The 25592-nt window shown below is 37.3% G+C and overlaps 1 long non-coding RNA gene across 2 annotated transcripts; it reads right to left on the reverse strand.

The window, feature by feature from the left end:
• Window positions 1-470: 470 nt before the first annotated feature.
• On the reverse strand, window positions 471-1155 carry LOC111606304. Of its 2 annotated transcripts, none has more exons than XR_002752018.1 (3): window positions 1129-1155; window positions 857-917; window positions 471-696 (listed from the first exon to the last, which is right to left on the reverse strand). It is a non-coding gene; the product is annotated as an uncharacterized LOC111606304 (long non-coding RNA). The 2 variants fall into 2 exon arrangements; XR_002752017.1 differs by having other exon boundaries at window positions 580-638.
• Between the last annotated feature and the right edge of the window lie 24437 nt (window positions 1156-25592).

Below are 25592 nucleotides of genomic sequence, written 5' to 3' on the forward strand. Positions count from 1 at the left end.
CTAACCTTTAATTTCAATTAATGCTAAAATGATTCATCGGATCATTTGTGAATAAACATCAACTGATTTAGTAATCGATTGTTATTTGGAGTACACAAACTCAAATAAGGGAATTTTCTGGAAAAAAACAACAGTCAGAGCAAAAAAAATGCAAACATTTTTCAAGAATATAGACATTTTGCTATTAAGATTTTTTTAAAAAGCTTAGCAGCAGGTGAAAAAATAACAAATACTGCAACTTTGATCTCCAATCGAACCTAGTCCAACTAACTAATGTTGAAATTTGAATAAATCTGCCATTTTGGGATTCAAGTTATTGATTAATGAGTAAATCTAGAGTTGATTAACCTTATCAATCAACTAATAATTAATTGATAAAGCACTCATTTACTTAAAAACCTGAGTCTTCTCTTGTATGAATAAGGCAGACCCCTCTTTCCACAACATAAATGTGTCATAATGTAGCCGCACTTATCCGACTCATCTGTTGTACATGTACTCTGCGTTGTGTGTATAGGCAAAGGGAACCAGCAGACGAGGACACCAGGGTGTATTGCAGCAGTAGGGCAGGCTTATTCTGTTTAAAACAAAAATGCATCAGCACTCCAGTTCTTGGGCTCTGGCTTTCCCACACACACCTCTCCCCAGCGCAGCTTGGCGCGAACTGAGGACTGTGGTAAAACCAACCAAAATTCTCTGACATTCACAAATAATAAAGTAAAATGTCAAGACAATTAAAATAAGACCCAAACAAAAATAATCTGCCCATTAGTTACAATATTTTATAATTCAAACTGAAAATATACAAAATACATTAATTTAACATTCAGATAACATTTTGAAGCAACTCACATACCTGTTTAAAACAAAAATGCATCAGCACTCCAGTTCTTGGGCTCTGGCTTTCCCACACACACCTTAACAAATCAAAAGAACAAAAATGACCACATTGGCACGGTAAACTCAATAAATGTCCTTAACGTGGGAATTAAGTACCCAGTACAGTGCTGCGCTAATCATAAAACAGTTGGGGAACAACATATAAAAACTTGCGAGTTTGGCAAAAATACTTTTAAGGACATTTTGAATACTTCAACAGACAAACAGAAGACAACTTTGTACGCTTACCTCTCCCCAGCGCAGCTTGGCGCGAACTGAGGAGGGCAGCGCCAACGTACAGGATATGACAAGGAGACAGGAAACAAGAAAATAAAAGCTTCTCTGCCAAAATAAAATACAATTCAAAAACTAAGAAAAACAAATATACTCAGGTAATGAGGATGGATTTGAGGTGAAATATAATATATTTCTATATTTCACCAAAATCCAAGTCAGTCCAAATTTTGCAATCCTAATACAAGAAAAACTGACAAATTTGATAAATATTTAACACAGGGTTGCCATAACCAAGTACAGCATTCAGCTTGAGAGCCACCTATAAAACAGGTTTCGAAGGAACATACGGTTGATCAGGCCTCTGCCCTTCTCAGATCAATATGATGCCATTTACACCATATAATTCTGTGTCTACTTTAAACCCATAAACACAATACCGGATGTATATTTGAGGAAAACAATATTCCATTACAGTTATATTGCTAAACTGTCCATATAAAGACTCTAAACAAATGAGTTCACTCAAAACCAAGTAAGAATGGACTGGGATTTTTGGCTCACAGAGTTTGTCAAATCCCTAAAATCAAAAGGTCTTTGAATCATGGATTCAATGAGTCTGTTCACCCTTTTGCTGACCCTGCCCACCCGAGTCCTAACAACTTGGTCAGTATTCTCTGGGGGATGACACATGTCCATGTTAGCTTCTGAATTAACAGGAAGAGCCTCTGTGTCCATAGAATGAACTTGACTCACTGCATGTAACTCTTCTTCTGCCAGATGACTATCAGCATGTTCACCTGAGAGTTCCAACACACTGTGAGGCGTTACAAGACTCTGGTCGGATAAGCCTGGTTCTGACACCTCTCGATCCAGAGAAACATCGCTGTCACAGTTCGTCGATTTACTCATCTCCCATGCATTATCTCTATCATCCAAACTTCTCTCTCCCGAAGCATCAAAGGAGTCCGACAGGCCTTGCGCCTCCTCTGCCCCGACAACAGCGATGTTTCTCTGGATCCATATATATATATATATATATATATATATATATATATATATATATATATATATATATATATCATATATATAATATGCTGCAGTAAAACAAGAAACATTAAAATTTAACATTTTAAATACAGACTGAACAGAAAATTGTGGTTCTCACGTTAAGCTTCGACATAATTATGAAATATAACAAAAGAAGAACTTATTAAACTGCTAATAGACAAATAAAAGATTAAATGAATAAAATATGTAAGACACTTACAGAGAGATGTTCATACAGAAGTGCCGTCTGTTGGTCTTGAAGGAATAAAACTTTTCTCCGTGAAGTGCAACAGCCGTGGATATCAATCTTGATTATTAGCATCATGTTTTAACACTTTTTCTCCGTTTTCCCCCAGCTTTTCTATCATCATATCCTCACCTTCTTAGCTCGGATGGATAAAACTTTATTAAGGTGAAACTTAAGGAACGTTTCGAGTGTTTATATTTCAAAACAGAATCGCTTACAGTGCGTTTAGCTTCCTGCGCCGCTCTCTGTTTGGACCGTTTCTCTTTACAGTTGTGGAACGTCACCGCCGCCATCTTTAATCCTATCTCAGAAACTTCATCTGAGGATGACCAGCAGCGCCCTCTGCTGGATGGCGGCCGAACTACAACACTAAATCAAAAATTTGTTAGAGAAATCTCAGACATTTTAGATGAAAAATTTCAGAAATTTTCAAGGAAAAAAAGACAGAAAATGTCTGAATTAGAAATTTTTTAAATTTGCTTTTTTTAAAAAACCATCAAATTTTGAGAATAATCTCTAAAGATTTCTAGAAACAAATTGGACATTTTCAGAAGTCATACATTTTCGACTTTTGAAACTGACAAATTTTTAAATTGAAAAAGCTTCAAAATGTCCAAAATTCCCAAATTCCCATGTTCAACTTCTGAGTTTTTTTTCAAGCAAATGTTTGACTTTTGCAGTTCAGAAATTTTTATAAATGTGTCTACAAAAATTTTAAAAGTTTCTAAGGATTAATCTCAAAACCCCTTTTTTGGGGGGAGGGAGACGAGTTCCTACCAAATTTATGAATTTATGGTCTCAGAAATATCAGAATTTTTTCTAGCAAATTTCAAACTCAGAAATGTACGTTTTTCTAGAATTTCTTTTTAGATTATATATAAAATTCCAGGCTTTTTGTAAACTTTTCAAACTCAGAAATGTCCAAGTTTTTTCCTATAAAATGTCAGATTGCTTTCAAAATTTGAGATTTTCAAAGAAATTTTTGGCTTTTCAAACTTAGAAATGTACGAGTTCCTACTACAAAATTTCTGGTAACAATCTCAATATTTCCAAGTCTTTTTGGTGAAAATTTTCTCCAATTTTCTTTGTATCTACATCGACCCTCATCACATTGACGATACCAGATGACTCATTTTAGTGAGATGTTAAAATATGGGCGTGGGTCGTAAAGGACTCTCTTTCTGTTGCTTCTTTCCTTCTCGGCTCACTTAACACCTACTCTCCCTGGAGCCTCTGGGAGTCCAGCAGTCGGTTCTGGTGTCGCTGTGGCAAACTGGGCAGGAACAGAAAGGCTGGGGGCGTCGCGGCCGCGACTGCCGGGGTTACGGGGGCGGCTGAAACAGATTGGTTGATATCACACTCTCACCTCAGGGGGGCAGAAGACTGGGAGGCATGGCGGGACTGCAGTTGTTTGTGTGAGAGAGGGAAAGAGGGAGGGAGAGGGTGATTGGGTAAGGGGATTGTGAAAAACACAAAATCTTCAGATTGCTGAGTTTGGATGCCATGACCCCACACCGACCCCCATTTCCTGACTCAATTGCCTCAGCGTGAGGCGGGCTCCGTTTCACAGCACCGCTGATTCTTCTTCTCTTGTCCGCAATCATGTGGACTCATATGGGACTGTCGACATCTCCATAGTCAGTAGTAAATAACGGCGCAGGGTCGCAGTGTGACCGTCCTGATGCAGACTGCCCTCGTTTAATTAATTATCAATCAGGCCTGAAATGCAATTTCAGCTTGCTCACTGGGAGGTAAAAGTAAGTTTGAGGACAATTACTGAAATGAAAGTAATTATTACTGAGAATCATCCACTTTGTCGTTGGAATGAGTATTATTGGGTAATTTTAGACAGAAATAGTTTAACTGCTCCATATGAGAAGATTTTAAAAGTGTTAAAGTAATTTTGGTCTAGTTTCTGGTGTGCTTGAAATAAGACAAAAATAACTTGTTTAAAGTAAATAATTCATTAATATAATTTTTTAAAAGTACTAGTAAGTTAGTTATTTCAAGTGTACTAAAATATTTGCACTAGAAAGTAGCCAAAAATACTTAGTAAGAACTTTTGGCTAGCATGTATCCACAAATTTGAAAATGGAGCAAGCATTAGCTAGAGTTGCTCTTAGCTTGTACTAATGCTAGCTTGGGTAACTGTTAGCTAATGCCGCTATTAGATTTGGTAGGTGGGTTTTGTCTTAACTTGTGTAACTATAAGTTGGAGTAGCTTTTAGATTCAGTGGGCATTCAACTTAAGTTAAATTCCCAAGTATCTCTTAATCCCAAAACTGAGATTGCTCCAAATAATAAAGCTAGCCTGAGTAGCTGCTAGCTTGTATGACTGTTAGTCTGTCAAACTTTTGGCTAGCATGTATCCATTAACTTGTATCTTGAGTGGATAAAATGAACACAGTGAATAGATGAGAATGGAGTGATCATTATCCAGAGTAGCTGTTAGCTTGTTCTAATGCTAGTTTCTGTAACCGTTAGCTAGACCTGCTGTACCTGTAAGTTGTAGCTTTAACATTCAGTGGCCATTAAAGTCATGTTAAATTCCTGAGTGTCCTTTATTTACAAAACAGAGATTGCGTCAAAAATGTGTAGCTAACGGCTTGTGCTTAACTAGCAAGGCTGACCAGAAATGCAGCAAGCTTGTATGACTGTTTGTAAAACATTTAGCTAATGTTTATCTATTAAATTGTATCTTATCTTATGTTTATAACCTGGACACAGTGAATAGATGGAAAATGGAGCAATAATTACCCAGAGTTTCTGTGAGTTTGTACTTATGTTAGCTTGTGTAACTGTTAACTAGAGTTATCCATTAGCATTAGTAGCTAGGGTTTGTCTGAACTTGTATATCTGTAAGTTGGAGTTGCTTTAAGATTCAGTGACCATTAAATTGATGTTAAAGTCCTAAACACCCTTTATTCCCAAAACTGAGATTGATCCAAATATGTGTAGCTAGTGGCTTGTACAGCAGCTTGCTAAACTAGCAAGGTCAGCCTGAGCAGCAGCTAGCTTGTATCACTGTTAGTTTGTAGAACATTTGGCTATCATGTATTCATAAACTTGTATCTTGAGTGCAGAAAGTGGGCATAGTAGATGGAAAATGGGGCAACCATAAGACAGTGTTGTTAACTTGTACTAATGCTAGCTTGTGTAAATGTTAGCTAGGTCTGTTCTTAGATTGAGCATGTGTGGTTTGTCTTAATTTGTGTATCTGTAAGTTGGAGTAACTTTTGGTTAGCGTGTATCCATCAATTTGTAGCTTGAGAGCTTAAGATAAATTGGACACAGTGAATACATGGAAGATGGAAGAATGAATAGCCAGAGTCCTGTTAGCTTGTTCTGATACTAGCTTGTGTAATTGCTAAGTAGAGCTGATCATAGACTTGTGTATCCTTAAATTGGAGTACCTTTTAGAATCATTGCCCATTATGTTAAATTCTTGAGAGTGTCTTAATCCCAAAACTGAGAGTGCTTTAAATAGCAAGGCTAGCCTGAGTAGCAGCTAGCTTGTATGACTGTTAGTTCATAAAACTTTTAGCTAGCATGTATTAATACACTTGTATCTTTAGTGAATTACTGTTAGCTTGAACTAATGCTTAGCTAGAACTGCTTTTAGCTTTAGTAGCTAGGGTTTGTCTTAACTTGTGTATCTATAAGTTTGAGTAGCTTTAAATTTCTGGGCGTCTTTTATTCTCAAAATTGTTTGCTCCAAATATGTGTGCTATATGTAAGATAACGACAGCCTGACTTCAATACCAGATTTTATATTTATACTACTTTATACTACTTAGCATTACCCAGCTGTTAATCAAATTATAGATAATAGTAAGAAAAACAGCTCTATTTTAGTTTCAAATCCATCTTTTTAGGTTGGGGAAGCTAACAGCACACGCTGCTTTCAGAATATGTTGTCCATGCTGCCTGCAGCTGACACCACTGGTGTTTGTGCTCTAGAAACAGATTAAAATAGCTAATTATCCAGAGGTTATGCTCTATGTCACAGTGCAAAATACTTAAGGGCAACGATTTCTTGTCCTTATGCCTAGCGCGTGTGTGGGTGAGTTCTTGAGCCTTGCAGCTATTTAACGCTTTTACTATTTATAACAAGGCTTTAGAGGCCTATTAGTGCACAGTCATCTGCTTTTACGTGTGCCATGTCCTTGCTTTTTCCTCTCTTTTTGAGGTGCTGACTGTAAGCTTGGAGGTTTATTGCAAAATAAAAACTTTTTGACATTCAGTGTGCTTCTATAGCTTTGATAATAGTGACATAGTTTATTTTTAGCACATAGCATTCATATTACAAGCACACAATCTCTCGTATTTGTTAAAAACCCTTTCTGAATAATAACCTACCTCCTTAATAGTTGCTAGTTTCATATGACTAAAACCGAGAAGCAACCAACAAAAGCAGATTATAACTAATATGGGTTATTAGGCTGTAAAGTCCGTCATAAAATTGGATGCAGAGCAGAGAACAGCAATCAGAGGCTAACGCAGATGCATGCTTTATTATAACCGAAGCAAGTCATGTGCAGCTAATGAAACCAGTGAATGTTCCTCACGGCGTGACCGTTATTAGTGCAGAATGTCCAATCTGTGTAAATAACGCCTTGATCGTGTACTGTGTCCCTTAAAGAATGAATATTACTTTGAAAAAGGATTTAAGACTTTCAGAAAGATTAGATCAAGAGCAAAAAAGTTTCGCTTTTGTTATATTTTTCCATCAGCACTCCAACTTGTTCAGTTTATTTCAATTTATTTTATTTATACAGCTGTAATTCAGTTTAATGCCACACATTGGAAGTTGATTAGGTTCAGTTTATTATTTCAATTTTTTTTTTTTTAAGTTTTGGTAAAAATTCTAATCAAATTATTAATCATTTAATGTTTAAAAATTACATTATTAGCTCATCCAAAATGTAAAATTAAGTAGAAATTTTGGTATTTTAAGGACCAAAATGATTCATATGAATGACATAAATAGAAAATGACAAAATGAGACCAAATAAAAATTTTAAAATCAGTTTCTTTCAAAATAAAACTTATAAAACTTTAACAAAAACCTACAGGTGTGTGTCTGTGAGTTTTGTTAAAACTGGAGCCGAGTAGTAACTAATCACATTTACTCAAATACATTTAATTTAGTAACTTTTTTGAAAAAATGTTCTTCTAGGAGTATTTTATACTTTTACTTGAGTAATTTTATTTTGAAGTATTTCTACTCTTACTTGAATAAAATTTCTGGATTTTCTACCAACTGAATGGAAAACAAACATGTTTTTACCAAAAATCCACCAGACAAAGACGCACACCTGCAGTTTTTGTTAAAGTTTCATAAGTTTTTTATTGAAGGAAACTGATTTAGAAAAAATAATTTTTGCCTGATTTTGATGTTTTGTAATTCTGTTAATTATTTTTGTCCTTAAAATACCAAAATTTCCACTTAACTTCATATTTTTGCTCCGTCTGATGATGTAATTTTTAAAAATTAAATGGCTGGTAATTTGATCAGTCAGTTGAATAACTAATCAAATCAATTAATATTTAAAACTTACATCATCAAACGGAATAAAATCTAAGTGGAAATTTGGTATTTTAAGGACAAAAATGACAATAGTTCATATAAGTAACAAAAGCAACTAAACAAACTTTTCCTAAATCAGTTTCTTTTAATAAAAAACTTATGAAACATAAACAAAAACTGTAGTTTCTGTGTCTGATGAATTTCTGGTTAAAACATGTTTGTTTTTCATTCAGTGGGTAGAAAATCCAGGAATTTTACTCAAGTCAGTGTAGAAATACTTCAAAATAAAATTACTAAAGTAACAGTAACTCTGAGTGACAGTAACCAATCACACAAACCGCTGAAACACAATTAGTCCGGTTCAGCCGAGTCGTTTTTGTTTTTTCCGGGGGTTTTTTTGCGTCACGGCTGTTACCTGAGCAATTACTCCCTCAACAGCGAGATCTCCGGGTGGTGCAAAACATTTTCATTTTCATTTTCCCGCACTCTCTCAATCAGCCAGCCAGTGCGGCTGGAATCAAGCGAAACGCAGGGAAAGGGAACCTCTTCCCCATTCCGGCTGCACTCCACAGTCCCTGTAAATCATCCTTAATGGGCTGGTGGAGGGAGCGCGCGCCGTTTCACTGTATCAATCATTCACTCTGTTTTCCTCCTCCCGGTGCCATCCGCAGGATCACTTTGGTGCTTTAATGAGCCATTACAATTCCTATCAGACGATCTCTGCGCCACGTGTGTGTGCACAGCCGCGGCTGTTTGTACATGAGTGCGTGCATGCTCTAACTGTTGTGGACTCATGCTGATATTAGATTGTCTCCACAGAGTTTCCGAGATAGCACTGATCTCTTGTCTATCTATTTCTCACCCACTTTCGCTCTCTGTTTGTCTTGCTTCTCGTGTGTGTGTGTGTGTGTGTTGTGTGTGTGTGTGGACAGTAGGCATGGGTTATAATTGCATTGCTTTGCCATCCCACTCGGTTTCTTCCACCCATCTGTCTCTTTAATATCTAGCTAAGCACTCTTGACCTTGAAGCATTGCAGACATCACATCCACAAACGACTTCTCCGAAAGACCCGCCGAGACACTGGAGCAGCGGGATGACAGAGAGAAACAAAAAGAAGGAAAGAAAAAGAAAAAGAGAGAGAGAGAGAGAAACAAGGTGCGAAATGTTTTCACCGAGACAAAGGTGAACAAGAGAAACATGATGGATGGATCTGGCCGCAGCGGATTGGACACAGAGACACCTTCAAGGTCACACTTCTGCTCCTCTGCAGACAAGATTTCTGTTATTCCAGGAGAAAATATGCTAGATTAATTTATAGTCGAAGAACCAAGAAGGGTAATTTATTTGCCTTCCAGCAAATATCCCTTTATGCGGCGCAGAAAAATGGTTCGTTCTTAAAGCGATGCCTTTGGGCCGTCATGATGAATTTCTGAGCTAACTCTTTTTATTGTATAATTTCTGAGAAATGCCCTAAAGCTGCAGCTCGCAATTAGAGCTCCACTCTAACCTAAACCTATTTGATTAGATATCTTAGTGCCTTTAACAATGATTTACCTTCATGCAGAGGAAGTTTGCAGCATCCTGAGTGTTTGGAGTGAAATGTTCGTGGAAATCCACAGAGGTTTGGTGAAAAACCTTACAAAACAACTCCTTTTAAACCAAATCAGTTGGAAGATTGCTCATTAAGAGCATGGGTATGGACCACTCTGCTTGGCAACTTGTTGTTTTCTTGGCACAACCCTGGCTCTTAAACATTATCTACAATGTTTTAAAAGGGCCCTATTCTGAAAAATTCACCTTTTCCATGTTTTTGTACTTGAATTTGGAACTGAGCTGCTTCTAGAAACAGCCCAAATACTTTTAAAAACCCTCATCCAGCTGTTTTTTGGCAATAAGTTCATGTTTTTTGGAGTCTAGAAAACCCTCGGACTGTACAGTCACAAATCAGCAGGCGCTGCCCTGTTACCTGGCAACCCAAGTGGAGCTCCAGCACGTTTGGTCAGCTGGTTTTACCACTGCATTCTTTAGAATATCTCAGATGTTCTTTAGGGGGAAAAAAAATTAACCAATTTAAAAGGGATCTATTATGCAAAATTAACATTTTGTACTATTTTCTTTTACTTTTGTTTTGGTCTCAACCGCCTCTAAAAAGAGACCAAGCGCTTTATAAAAACCACCCAGATGGTTTTTATAAACATAAATCCAATAAGTTTATTATTTTTGGTGTTTAGAAAATTAGCCTTTTTGAAAACTTCCCTACTAAGTCACATTCTACAAGCACTGCGCCGTTTCCTAGCAACCACATCAGAATTCCACCTGTTACCTAGCAACCCAGGCTGAGTTCCAGCATATTTGACCAGCTGATTTTACCTCTGTAGGAGCTGTACAAAGTATTTTGTTGTTGACTTACCATCCAGAAACCACTTGCTCCATTCTTGTTGGTTGTGCTGGACGCTCCACTTTTGCTTTTCAAAGATGTACAGTTGTATAGTTGATCATCTGTTTGCAGCCATTTTGACATAAACGTGAAAAAACAACAATACTTTTATGTTTAGAAACACATATTTCTGATGTAAAAACAATACAGTAAAAATACTTTGGGCTGTGAAATTTTAATGAATTAAAAAAATATATGCACCACTGAACTTTTAAATTAGGCAGACTATATGTAGATTTTTAAAATAAGATTATTTTAAAGTTATAAAATTACAGTGATATTATTCATACATTTCTGTATTCAGAAAGAAGCATTTAAATGTATTTTATCCTAGAACATTTTTTTTCTTCAGTTAAAAATCTCAACCATTTCACAGATTTTCTTGTGAAATGCCTGATTTCATTGTTTTTGTTGCAATAATCAGAATATCTAGAGAACTTTACATCCATTTTGTGGTTTATAGCATAGGTCAAAAGCTTGTAGGAAAAAGAAGCCAAATGTAAGAATAATAAACGGTTGGGGTTTGGGTAGTTTGACGGTATACGTCAGGCTGTAACTTGTCGTGACATTTACAGTACAGCAGAAAGCTCAGTTTTCGTGGTTGTCTGGGTCAAACCTCCTCCTGGGGTCTCTGCAGTCCTTCTCCACGTCGTTACAACAGGTCACCTATTTCGAAATATAAAAGCTTGCACAAACGACCTATGATACTGCTTTTTATTTGGGTGACACTCCGACGAACAGCTCTGACATTTGATACAGATTTTTATGGTTCATGGAATCTGTTTCACTCCAGTTTTTTTCTGAAAACTGTCACTAGGTGTCAATTTATGCTTTTAATTGAATGTTTTAGCAATTAAATTACTTCAGAATGGAAGATATTTTATTATTGGACCAATTCTAGCTGTAAAACCGATGACAAGATTTTTTAAAATTGGTCAACAATAGCGACAAATTAATTAAATTAGCATAACCAAAAAAAAATTATATACTTCCCTTCTTGAATTGATAAGAATTGGTAGCAATCATAATTTGACTTTTGATGGAACATTCATAAAAACACATTTTAATTTATCCGAGAAAAATAAAAAAGTTCAAGTTAACCCTTTCAAGACAAAACTCGGATCATAAATGATTCACTTTTTAATGAAGCAGCTCCTGAATTTTAAATGGTTAGTTTTGTATCTCCCTGTAGCAGCTAGCTGTGCTAACATGCTAGCAAAAGCTTGTAAATAAACTACAGACAGAGATTTGGTTTCAGTAATGTTTTTTCCCCCATTTATTTAATCCTTCATAAAAATGTAAAGCACTACACCAACATTTCTGTAAGCCTTGCAGTGGTTAATGGTATTTTTTAGAGTACCAATTTGCTTCTTTCCAGCTAGCTGTGCTATCATGCTAGCAAATTCTTGTAAACAAACACGCGGGGAGCTGGATTAGATTCTTTTTTTTTTACTTTTTCATTTATTCTGTCCTTCATAAAAATGCAGAGCACTGCACCAAAATTTTTGTTACAAGTACTAATAGTATTTTTAGAGTACCAATTCCCTTGCAGCTAACTGTGTTAGCATGCTAGTCAAAGCTTTTAAGCAAACATGTGGAAAGTTGGTTTTATTTTTTCATTTATTTTATCCTTCATAAACACATACATCTGTGCAACAACTTTTTTCAGGTAAATTGTATTTTTAAAGTGCTACCTTACTTTCTGTAGCAGCTAGCTAGGCATTTATAAGCTAATCAAAGCTTATAAATAAACAGGAAGCAGGAATTTAGTTTAAGTTGGTTTATCCCTCCATCCAGTTTTATTCCCACTCTGTCCTTGCGGTGTCTAACTCTTCAGTCAATGGCCAAGAGGCGTGGCGCAACCTGAACCGGTCGTCGATCCATCACAGGACAAGACAGGTTTAATGCAATCAAAATATGAATCTTTCCCAAACCACAACACCTCTGCTGGACCTGTTACCATTGAAATTTCAAAATAACACACTTGTCTTGGTGTCCTCTTATCAACCCAATGTCAAACATAAAGGATAAGTCTGATTCTGGGCCAGTCTGGCATTTCGGCTGGACCTGAGTGGGTGACTTATTAAGAAAATGTTAACTCCCTGCAGCACGGTTATCTTTATTGAGAAACAAAGGATTAGCATCATGATTGATGGGGCTTGTCTCCCGGGGATTATGGTGCAGAGGACTTCTAATTGCTCTCTTTTGCTCGACGTAGTTTTGGCAGCTACACTTTTAGCTATCACCTTTGCCATTGGGGCCTGTGGGGCGGAGGGGTGTCGGCGGCAGGACTGAGGTAAGCACTAAAGAGATTGAACCGTCCTTAATGTTACAGCCAGGGGGACGGCGTTTTGCATTCAGGCTCGAGTGGTTTGTTGAGCGAGCGCCAGAAGGACGGGAGGAGAGTGAGACCAAACACTGTATGGGCACGGCAACGCACCATGTAATGGACTACTGTACAACTGGAAATAATGTGCTGAGTCATTTAGGGAGGCCATTAAGCTGCCTGGGTGACTTTGAAATTCACTAAGCCTGTTCACCCTTTACATTCACCCTGCCAGCTGAACACTGAGACAAGAAAAAACACAAATAACTGAAGGGGCGAGGGCTTATCGTCAAACAGCAAGGAAACCAGCACGCTTCTGCAGGCAACAAGGTTTTTTTCCTCACAATTCTGACTTTAATCTCAGAATTATGAGATTAAAGCCCAGTTTTGGAGCAATAAAGTCTGAATTCTGAAGACAGAAAAGTCAGAATTGTACTGAAAAAACTGAGATTAAAGTCAGAATTATATGAAAAAAGTTAGATTTGTACAAAAAGGCTGAATTATGAAATTAAAGTCTGAATTCAGACTGCCTACCAAGATGGCTGCCAGCTACAATGTTCCTGGAAGCGTGACATCACATGAAAACTATGCATATTGTTTAGGTTAGCAGTAACGAATTGAGAGCAAATTCTTTGCTTGTGAGTTGTTTACTGTTGTCATAGCAACTGTCATGGATACCTATCAAGATGGCTGCCAGCTACAAAGTTTCCAGAAGTGTGACATCACGCTTCCTGGTTGTAAGATTAGCTAAGAAGACATATGCACATATTTAAGAATGAACCACTGCGTCAATGTGATTCAACAGTCAGGAAACTTCTTTCATTTTGTTTTTTTACAGTGTACTGTACAGCTGCTTATTCTCAAATACCTAATTGAGCATGGGTTGCTTTAACCTTGAGTGGGTTTTGGTGATTCTGTTTTCAATTAATTTTCCTGAGGAGAAGACGTACAAATTAAGCCTGGGTGAAAACACAGTGTTGCTGTCAGAGAAGGTTCCTTCTGCAACAATAGGCGGCTTGTTTTTATAACAAAGCTTCCTAATAGGTTACTGACTACTTAGATCACCGCCGGCCCGTGAGACCGCAAATTACAGCATGGCAGCTTAATAGGCAACTATGCAGCGCTTAATATAACGACTGAAATGACCAACACACCTTCATCTGGGCTTCATTTTCCTTCATGTCCTTGTCGTTCATCATTAAACCATCCGGAAGATACAGCGGCTCCAGGACGGATATTCACTTACTCGCAATTTTCTGCCACATTTAGCAGAAACGTTGTAAAAGTAAGCCGTACGTTTCATGACTAGATTCAAACCGGTTACCAATAAAAGACGTCTTCACCTCGGGCGACGCTTTGGGGGGCCAGAGGAGAGGGAGTTTCAAGAACTTGCCTGTTAGAATATACACAATTCTGCATTTTGTTCTTTAAAAAAATTGATGGTAAATGCAGAGGAGAAGTCTATTTGTAGAACACAACAAACCTGGAAAGTGCATGTCAGTTTGAGCCTCGCGAGGCCGGCTGCTGAAGCAGAGGGACCGACGAAAGGCCACAGAATGTAAATGTCTCGCCGTGCCTTCGCAGGTCGGCTTGCCATCCGGTGATGGATGCCGGCGCTTCGCATTTTTTCACCGTTGGGAACGGTTCAGACGGGGGAGAAAAAAAACCCCACAACGGTTTCAGAGGAGAAAGACGGGGGAAGTGAGAGATTATTTTAATGGATAAAAGAATGTTTGCGTTTGAACAGCGTTTAAATTTCTGAACATTTAGTCTTATATTTGATACGTGGATCTCCTGAGTAATCTCTCATTTCTTTATAAAACATCGTCTGCTGGCCACGCCCACCATTTCAATGTTTACACTCATAAAATGGCTGCAAAAAGATGCTCAAGATATAACTGTACATCTTTGAAAAGCAGAAGTGGAGCCTCCTGCACAACCAACAAGAATGCAGCAAGTGATTCCTGGATGGGAAGTCAAACACCCCTTTAAAGGTGACCTATTATATTTCAATGAACAGGCTAACATAGGTCCATGGCCTACACAAAACATGTCCATTACATTTTCATTCTTAGATTTATCTAGATCAGTTCAGCCTATCTTGAGCCCCTTTCAGAATGAGGTGCTTTAGGGCATGTTATCACTTTAAATCAAAGTAAGTTGCTGCTGGCCACACCCTCCAACTCACATGTGAAAATGACTCCAGACAGAAGCGCAATTACACATCTTTGAAAAGCAGAAATGGAGCCTCCTGCACAACCAGCAAGAACACAGCAATCTGGTTTCTGGATGGTAAGTCGAAAACAAAACACTTGTCTCTTCCAGCAGACATTTGCACAGCGCATACAGCAATAAAACCAGCTGACCAAATGTTTGCAGAGCTCCAGTTGGGTTGCTAGGTAACGTGCGGAACTCTGCTGAGGTTGCTAGGTAACGGCTCAGAGCCCCTGGAATGTGACTTAATAAGGACGTTTCTGATACGGCTCATTTTCCAGACAACAAATAATATTAACTGAGTAATTTTTTTTTAAGTGATTTGGTTGTAGAAACAGTTAAGACCCAAATGGAAGTAAAAAGAAAAATTACATGCAAAATGTGAATATTGTACAATACTGTATATTCCCTTTTATTGTTTAGATTTTTTCAGAGAGAATAACTGAAATATTCTAAAGAGAATGAATGCAGCTTTGGAAGCTATAAAACCTTGACACAATGCTATTTGACACACTCATAATCCTCATTGTTGTGCTTTTAGATATAAATATAGACACTAACTATAAGCAGGTTTTGACAGTTTTAAAAATGTTAAATTTTCACAACAGAATGACAAAAACGTACCAGTCAATGTATCTTTAGATCCAATGATCTTGTTATTTGATGATGTTTTTAAAACATCTTCATCATTGGTTTTACCTCCTCCTGTTTATTTCCATCAGATCTTTCTGATTAGAAAATGAGTTTTAAAAAAAGGATCAAAAACATAAAAAAAAAAAAAAAACATTTACAAAATCTTTTGAAAGCCTGAAAGATCACTTTAAAAAAATAAATTGAATACTATTTTTTGCGTAGGTCTGTTTGAATTATTGTGTAAAATACAGAGAACAAGTCGTGATGATAAAAACAAGTTAAAGAAGAAAAAAGAAGAAAAACAGGAGCAAGACCCCCATCATATAAACAACCACATAAAGTTCCTGTTTAATGGAGGTGAGGTTTTCTCATTAACACCGAAAGGTTACACCAATTTATATGCTTTATTTATCTCATTTTTACGTGTTCAAGCTCATTCCAGGTTAATTTGATGCCTGAATTAATTTTTGGACTTTGTGTTGAACCACTTTGGTCAACTTTTAACACTTTTTATAGGAGTGCAAGATAAATAAATAAATAAAAAATGCCATTTTGTAAGTAGTTTCTCCAGCATGCTGGGTATTATTCCCCTGAAAGAAGAAGTAACTCAAGGTATTCTTCACATTTTAAAGTTCCTGAGGAAGACTGGCAGGAAACCTGGGGAAAAATACGCCTCAAATTTATCAAAAATGGAGAGGGCAGAAAATAAGGGAAGGCATGAGAAAGAGAGTTTCTCAGCGAGATAACTAGAAATGGATTGGAGTTTGCTGCTGCTGCTGCTGCAGCTGCTGTGTGGCCCTGAAATGAGCTCTGGCTGGGGGTAACCCCTGCCTCCGTGAGTCATTCTCCACTCAGTGTGATTAACCGCAGCAACCACTGCTGATGGATGGAGGCAATGACGGAAACCCGAACGCACAGCCGGGTGAGAGAGCGGCCTGCCTGTCAGGGGATGTCGGCCATTTTGGTTTCCATCCAGCTGCAGTCGGAGGTTTATACGACGGCGTACTCAAGAAAAGAAACGGAGGAATCAACTTCTGTCAGAAACTTTGAGATTAATGTACGAAATTTTCTAGAAAAAAAATGGAAATTTCTGAGATCTAAAAGTTGAAAATATCGCAGAAAAATTTCTAGAAGAAAAACTTGGAGATTGAGTTTGAAAAGTGGAAATAAATTGAAATTAATCTGAAATTTTAGTTTCAAAAACAAAAGATGTTCTAGAAAAAACATGGAAATCTCTGAGCTTCAAATATTGAAAAAAATTTGACTTGAAACTTAGAAATTTACTAGTTTGTTCTAAGAAATTTCTGAGATCAATCTCCAAATTTCTGAGGTCTGCCTTTCAAATTTTCGACTTTTGAAACCCAGAAATTACCCCATTTTTTGTGGAAGTTTTCTGAGATTAATTAAAAAATTTATGACTTTCTTCTAGCAAATTCTTGACTTTTCAAACGTCAAAAGTTTTTTGTTTTGTTTAGAAAATTTCTAAGATGAATCTCAAACTTTCAGACTTTTTCCCAGCAACTTTTAAGTTTTTAAACTCATTTCCAAGATTTTCTTCAAAACATTTTCTGGGAGTAACTTCAAAATTTCAGAGCTTTTTTTTTTTGTTAGCATTTTTTCTTTTATTATTTTAAAACTCAGAAATGTATTTTATTTTTCTAGAAAATTTTCCAGATCAATCTCCAAAAATGTCTGAGGCCTACTTTGCAAATTTTTGACTTGAAACTCAGAAATATAAACATTTTTTCTAGAAAATTTCAGAGATTAATTTGAAACTTTCCAGAAAATGTTCAACTTTTCAAACTCAATTTCCAAATTTTGAGATTAATTAAAAAAATTCCAGAGCTTTTTAGAAATGATCTTTTTTAACTCAGAAATTTTCTTGTTCTTCCTAAAAATATTCTCTTTTCTTTGGTGGAAATTTACTCTATAATTGGTCTAACATGACTTGTAGGTCTTCATCCAGTCATCAGTCATTAATTTTAGCCTTTTAATGAATCTATGGGGGAAAGTTGGAATTTATTTATTTGATTTCTAATCCAGACGTCAAAATGGTGTGGATGTGAAGTCGTGGTCACGACATGGCGCAGTCCTTCGTTGAAGATTTAACTTTGGCAAACTTTGTCTCCATGAGGTGATTTTATTTTTTCCTTCTTTGAGGCTAATTACTGAGAGCTCCAGAGGCGACAGGATTTCATTATGCCAAAAGAGCAGGACATTCATCACCAAGATTTTAAAAAGCTGATCAGAAATTCATGCCCCAATCGTACTTTTTAGGGACACCATTAGTCACCGTGGCACAGAAACCCGAAATCCTCTCTCCGTTCTCCAGATCTCCACCGCTGGAGCTGAGAGGTTTTCCTGGCCTTCTAACAAACACACAACTCAAATAGTGCAAAGCTCATTATTGGAGTTATAAAATGTTTTAAGTGAACTAATCTGCCAGTGGAACTTGTACAAATTATTTGTTTAAAATAAGCACCTATATTTTATGAAAAGTTACTTGTACGTTAGTTTTGTCTTATTTCAAGTGTATAAACACATTTGCACAAGAAATTAGGCCAAATTCACTTGGTGAGATTTTGTGTTTTTGCAGTGTTGTTTCACAATCTGTTATGTTTTTATTTGTACTGCCTTGTTACACTGAAAAAACACAAAATCACATGGGAAACATGTCTTGTTTAGCTCGTTAGCTAGCAACAAAGCTAGCAAATGAAAACGTTTCCATCAGTATTAATGACTAATTGACTGAAGAGAAGCTCAGACATTTTGCTGAAAAGTTACTTGTATGCTAGTTTTGTCCCGTTTAGTGTTTACTAAGATATTTGGACTTGAAACTAGACCAAAAATGCCTGGTAACATTTTCTGTTCTTCCCTAGAATCCATTTTGTTGAGAGTTTAAGCAGCAGCAGCAGCAGCAGCAGCAGCAGCAGCAAGCCTCTCCGTTGTATATAAAGGATTATTTTTTAGGATCATTTAGAGAGCAGCAGGTGGTCCGGTTTCATGGAGACAAAGGTGCGCCATGATCCCTCAGTTGTCTGGAGAGACATGCACCTGGTAAGCCTTTCCATGTGTTTTATTTTTCCCCAGTGGGGTCATGGCTTAGTCTTTCAAGGATGGACGAGCTAAATGGTGCTTTACCGTGCCATAAGCTCGTCTCCGGAGACCGAGGACAGCGGCTGTTTGACACTTCCAGCCACATCAAATGGCTTCTATATTTCATCTCTCAATTACCTGTGACTTCACAGCGAAAATAGAAGCCGCCCCGCTGCGACGCGCGGCCTTTCTCCGCCGCCAAACTCAATAGGACAACCCGGCCTCACTGCGAGCGACCCTTTTCCAACCGGTGGGAGACGGCTGGATTAGAGGCGGCAGCAACCCCGAGAAGATCCCAATTAAAATCAAAGCAATCACCATCGCCAGAGGCTGTTTGAGGCTAAACGCCATAATAATGCAGGAGCCGCAGGATTTCAAAATCCTGTCAGACGCCGATTTCATACGCTGGAAAGTTTGATGAATAGAGCCTTGTGAGAGGCAACTCTTGAGCGCGGCGCTATTACCAAAAGCTTTGCTGGGGATTAGAGCGCGGACAGAAGCTTTCATTCCGTCAGTAAGTCAATGTGTGAATAATTTACTCAGTGGGTTTCTCTCTGTAAGCCCTGCTAATGTTTTATTTGGATGTTTTCTGTCAAAAGCGATCTAGCGTCCAGAGCTAGGCGAAGCTATGCTACCTGTTTGATGCGACGCTAGCTGTCAGCCATGATTAGCTTTTCGTCGGACAACGTCCGTTCGCCGGAAGAGCTGAGAGGAGAACACACGAAGGGCTTTCTTTTTTCATCTTCTCGTCTCCAACTGTCTCGCCGATGAGACGTTTAGCTCTGCGAGTTCATGTTGGGTTTCACGGTTACTGCTGTGGGAAACTCAAAGGGGGCAACAACTGGGTCACATTTACTCCGTTTGTTGTTTGAATACGACAAAATGCAAAATATTTTCAAAATAAAAATATGTTTTTTACATATTTGATAAAACCGTCACCGTGTTATGACAGCTTGCTATGAGACAGTTAATCTGGGAAAAGATTAATATCCTCCACTTCCTGCCTGAGCTGCTATTGCCGTCTGAAGAAATGCACCAAAAACAACCAATCAGAGGCAGCAGTGCTGTCAATCATCCTTGTGTACTCACTGTTCAACGTGCTAATGGTGGAGAAACAACTTACCGTGACAGAAAAATTGTTTATCCACCATCATCAGTGGCTATGCTAACGAGCAGAGTGATTGACAGCGCTAAGACCCGCCTACTGCCTCTGATTGGTTGTTTCTAGTTTGCACTGGAGCTAAATTTTTTTTAGTCTGTGTAAAAAAAAAAATATATATATATATATATTTTTTCTTTTACACATATTCTCAGAAAACTCTGACATTTCTGATCTTCATAAGTTTTTTGAATTTTAAAAATTTCAGAGAAAGAATTCAGCCAAAATTTTTCACTTTTGAAACTTTGAACAAGTTTTTTCTAGATTTTTTTGGCTGAAATTTATCCTTTTTTTCAATCTACAGTGGCACTAATACACCATTATATCTCTCTATAAAAACTCACAGGTCCAATATTTGTATTCTTCAGATTGTGCTCTTCAAAATCAGACATATAAATATATTTTATTAGTATTTGTTAGGTTTGCTTGGGTGAAATTTCTTCTCCCACAACAGTTTGCCCAATTTTTTATTGAAAGAAACTGATTTGGAAACATTTTCTTTTGCCTGATTTTGTTATTTTTTGTTACTTGTTTTAAGTTTTGTTATTTTAGTCCTTAAAATACCAAAATTTCCACTAAGTTTATATTTTGGTCCTTCTGATATTGCAATTTCTAAATATTAAATGATTGATAATTTTTACTCAAGTAAGAATATGTACTTTGTTTTCAAACTCTGGTTATTTATAATATTAATAACTGATGTTTTGAAAACAGTGGAGGAAATAAAAAATGTTCCTGAAATGTTTGGATGTTGATTTTTTATTTATTTTTTACTTTGAACAAAGACTCAAACCTCAGAAAACCTTTGCCTACTCTTTCTTTTACCCTGACATTTATATCAACTAATAAAATTACTTTTTCCCTTTCATCTCAACTGAATTACAAAAAAAAAGAAAATCAATCTTCTTCTCTCCACCTCTGTATCTTTTTTTTCTTTGCCCTTTAATGCATTTTCGCACCAGAAACGCCCAAAATCGCGTTTGTGGTGCCGACGCCCGAAGTCGAGCCGACACTCGCACACAAACAGAGCGAGAAATGTGGAAAAAAAGGTAAAAGACAGAAACCCCAAACACCAAAACAGTATTAATCCCCAGAGGAGGTCTCTAAAAGGCTTTTCTAAAGCTGATGTCCAGCACACTGAGGCTTTCCAGGTCAACACTGTTTGTGGTGGCAATGCTGCTGAAGCATTCATGCTTCACGCCCTCACCTTTCCACTCTGCTACTTCCTATTTCTTCACCTCTCTCTCCTTTATTTTTTACTCTACATTTCTGCCGTTCTGCCATCCACAGTGAGCCGGATGAACCTGAAAAGCCTGCCTATGTATGGAAAGGGGTTGCGGCTGCATTGCGTCAGATTACCATGTTAAATTTATTTTTTTGTGTATAAATCATGTGGGGGGAAAATAAAATATGGGATGAGGTAATCGACAACAGCTGTAGTTTGTGACTGGCTTTTGTGGTTTAGAATAAATGTCTCTCCCAACAAGCCCCACATTAGATGAAACACTTTATTGAAAGGGTAATTTTTGTGTATTTTTATGAAACAGTTGCAGGATATTTAGTTAAAGGTGACCCATTGTGCTTCTTACGGCCTATACAAAACATGTTTGCTACAGTTTTTGCATAAACTCATAGTTACATAATGAGATTTTAGCTCTTTTAAGGTGTCTTGTCACAATAAATCCCAAAAAGCTGCTGTTTAAACTTGCACATAAAATGTCTGCAAATAGATCTTTGAAAAGCAGAAGTGGAGCCTCCTGCACAGCCAAGAAAAATACAGCAAGTGGTTTCTGGATGGTAAGTCAATAACAAAACTCTTATCTGTTCCAGCAGCCACTGTACAACGCGTACAGCTATAAAACCAGCTGACCAAACGTGCTGGAGCTCAGCTTGGGTTACTAAGTAACGGGTGGAACTCTGCTGAGGTTGCTAGGCAACGGCTCAGTGCCCTCTGTGACTTCACAACTGGGAAGTTGTTTTTTTTTAAACAGTGCATTTTCCAGGCACCAACACATCATCTTATCAACATTGCCACATTTTGTAAGTGCTTGGGTTGCATTTAGGAGCAGCTAAGACCAAAATGGAAGAGCAAAAAAGTGAAAAATGGTAAATTTTGCATAATAGGTCCCCTTTAAACACTTTATTATCATTGTCATGTCTTTGTCTTTCGCTTGTCTACTTCCACTGGAACAGAAATTAAGTTAAAAAAAATAACAATATGAATTTAATAAAATTGTTATATAAAATGTTGTGTGAATACTCATACGATTAGCTAAAGGATACAAAAATCTCAAAACAACCAAAGTCAGAAAAGTTTTTCTCTCCATTTTATGCATTAAAACACAAAAAATGATCAGATTATGTTTAGTACTTTGGTTCTGATGGATTTAAAGAGACACAGTCAGAAGTATAGCTAAACCAGGAATTCCTGCTATTATGCAAAAGGCGGCCATCTTGCATTTTAATATTTGGGTAAGGAACATTGAGTGATTCCAGGTTTTTCTTATATTTTACTGAAAAAGACATGTTTTTTTCCCCCAAAGCCAGTTTCAGTTTGGGATAAACCAGAACAAATACAGTAAAAATCCCCCAAAATTAGTGATTCCATAATTATTTTTTGTTGGTTTTACTGTTAATTTGCCTTTCTGGATTATAATCCGACCCCGGAAGCACATCCTCCCACTAAAACTGAACCATACTTGGGTTAAACACTGGAGCAGAGCGGCTCTCCCTCCCTCCACCCCTGTCTCTGTCTCTCCACTTTCTGTCAAAGTTAATATGTTTTGTGTTTGAATCGCTGTTATTTAACATAAATCGAACTTCAAACAACGGTGAAACAAATGCACGGTGTGGCTCTGTATTTGATTAGTCGGAGGTCTTTAGCATATCTGTTTTTATAAGACCCCCCACGCTCAGTAATGGGATAATTAAAATCGATACAGTGACATCATCGCTGGTGACTTTCTCTTTAAATCTGAGCCTCAACGAAAAACTACAGAGGCAAACAGGAGGAGGACATTTTGTCCTTTTCAGCATCAAAACCTTTCTGCTTTTACTTACTCCTATGATTTTATCTAATTAAACTAGATGTTTAAAAAATAACAATGAGTTCTGCTGTTTGTATGGAACACCAGACGTGCCACTAGTAAAAATTTCCAGACAACAAAAAACATGAACTTGCTGCCAGAAGAAAGGACTTGGTGGTTGTCTCACTTGCTTTCTATCACCTGAAGAACATTTCCAGGATTAAAGGACTAATGTCTCAGCCAGATCTAGAGAAACTCATCCATGCGTTCATCTTCAGTCGTATTGATTATTGCAACAGCGTCTTCACAGGTCTGTCCAACAAATCAATCAAACAGCTGCAGCTGATCCAGAATGCTGCTGCTGGCGTTCTGACTAAAACCAGGAAGATAGAGCACATAACACCAGTTCTAAAGTCCCTCCACTGGCTCCCTGTAGCTCAAAGAATAGACTTTAAAATACTGTTGTTAGTTTATAAATCACTGAACGGCTTAGCACCACAATACATTAAAGATCTGCTGTTGTTGTATCAACCTTCCAGACCTCTCAGGTTCCGGTTCTGGTTCTGCTCTGCATCCCCAGAACCAGAACCAAACGAGGAGAAGCAGCTTTCAGCATCTATGCACCACAAATTTGGAACAAACTTCCAGAAAACTGTAAAACAGCTGAAACACTGACTTCTTTTAAATCTCAACTAAAAACCCACCAGTTTAGAATTGTATTTGAAATGTAATCAATTACAAATTTATTGATGGAACTTGACTTAATGCTTTGTTTTGATTGTTGATTCTATGTTGCATTGTGTTTCTGTGTTTGTAATGATGTAAAGCACTTTGAAATGTCTTGCTGCTGAAATGTGCTATACAAATAAAATTTGATTGATTGATTGATTGATTGATTGCTTTGGCTGTTTTTAGAAGCAGTTGAGATACAAATGGAAGTACAAATAAGTAGAAAGTTTGAATTTTGCTTAAAACGTTCCCTTTTAAATAAAAGCAAGATAAATACAATTGAAAGGAAAAAGTGAGAGCGCTCTCTCGGTGGAGTCTCTTAGCAGTCCTGTGGAACAACCTGAGCGATATTGGGAAAATCAGATTGTGTTACAGTTTCATTTCCTCCATCTGTGAATCGAACACCTTCCCCTCCTTGCCCCATCACCTACATCCCACTCGTCTTTCCAACTCTCTCTCCTCTCTCCCATCAACCCGTGTGATTCCTGGAGCGGGTTGCGGCTCTGACACCTTGTGATGTGCGCCGCAGCGGCTCCGCCCCCTCGATGAGCCCAGTTTTAATGAGCCAAACCCACCAGAGGTGCTGCAACTCTCACCGTTTCATTCCTCTCGCTCCGCTTGTGCAATCAGGCGTTGCAGGGCAATAGATCAAGGTTGAACGGCTGTACATCACGACCTCGACACACAAAGACGCACATTTTTATTTTGCTCGCTCCATTTGATTTCTCCAAAAAGTTGAGAATAAATGGGTCAGCAACTTTCTGCAAAGTGCCAATGATCTGATGAAAACATTTATTTCTATTAAGTCTTGGAAACATGACTGGTTAGTTTAATATGAGGAGACAAATCTAAAATTGTTCAGTTTAATTCCTTTCTTTTTTATAATTTGACTTTTTATTCTCAAAAGCTTTGAAGAGTTGGCTGTAACCATGGCAACCAATGTCTAAATCCACATTTTAATGTTTTTTATTTGACTTGTATTATCACTGTAATCCCTGCAAAAGCCCAACAAACAAGATATCAGACATTTTTAATCAACCATCTACAATATTGTTTTTATTTATTTTCAAACAAACACTTTTGATCTTTGCACATCATAGCATTATGGCCAATCTCTTAGAGCAACAGAAGACTTAGATGTGCAGGTTTTTGAACCTTCCTAAACATCTTTTCTGAGTTTTCCTTTGCACTTTTTAAGCTTTTTAACTCAAAGAGACGAGTTTGTTTAGTTTAACTGGCTACGAATCATCCAGGCGTATGAAAGGCTGCTATGTTCAAGGGATGAGCTAGTGCTTTGTCAACCCACAAACTTAGCAAAGAAGCAACTTTTAAATGGGATAATTAGGCAAGTTGTTGCCAGCAGCTGGTCAGAAAGAGACAAATTGCCAACATGTTGACTTTCAAGAGCTGTTAGCTGAAAACTTGGCAACACTAGAGTGAAAATAAAAGATGATTTAATCAAGCTAACTACTACTCAAACTAATATAACTCAAGCTAAATAATACTGAAGATAATAGCTACTCATGCTACAAGCTATTTAAGCTACCTGCAACTCAAGCTAAAAAATACTTAGGCTAAATCTTATTCAAGATAAAAGTTGTTAATGTTAATTGTTACTCAAGATAACTGCTAGTCAAGCCAAAAACTACTGACTTAAACCTCAAGCTAACAAGTACTTAGATTAAAAGCTACTTGGGCTAATTGCTGCCCAATAATTATCTAACTGATACTTAAGCTAACAGTTATTTAAGTTGCTTGGTTACATAGCTATGCTAATGTTCAAGCAAAAAACTACTTAAACTAACTAAACCTCAAGCTAACAACTACTTAGATTAAATGCTACTTGTGCTAATTGCTGCCCAATAATTATCTAACCGATACTTAAGCTAACAGCTATTTAAGTTAGCTATTCAGTTACCTTAAGATAGCTATGTTCAAGCTAAAAACTACTTAAACTAACTGATTCTCAAGCTAACATCTACTTAGATTAAATGCTACTTGTGCTAATTGCTGATCAATAATTAAATAACT

This window comes from Xiphophorus maculatus, chromosome 21 (genome assembly GCF_002775205.1).
Source record: "Xiphophorus maculatus strain JP 163 A chromosome 21, X_maculatus-5.0-male, whole genome shotgun sequence".
Taxonomy (NCBI): Eukaryota; Metazoa; Chordata; class Actinopteri; order Cyprinodontiformes; family Poeciliidae; genus Xiphophorus; species Xiphophorus maculatus.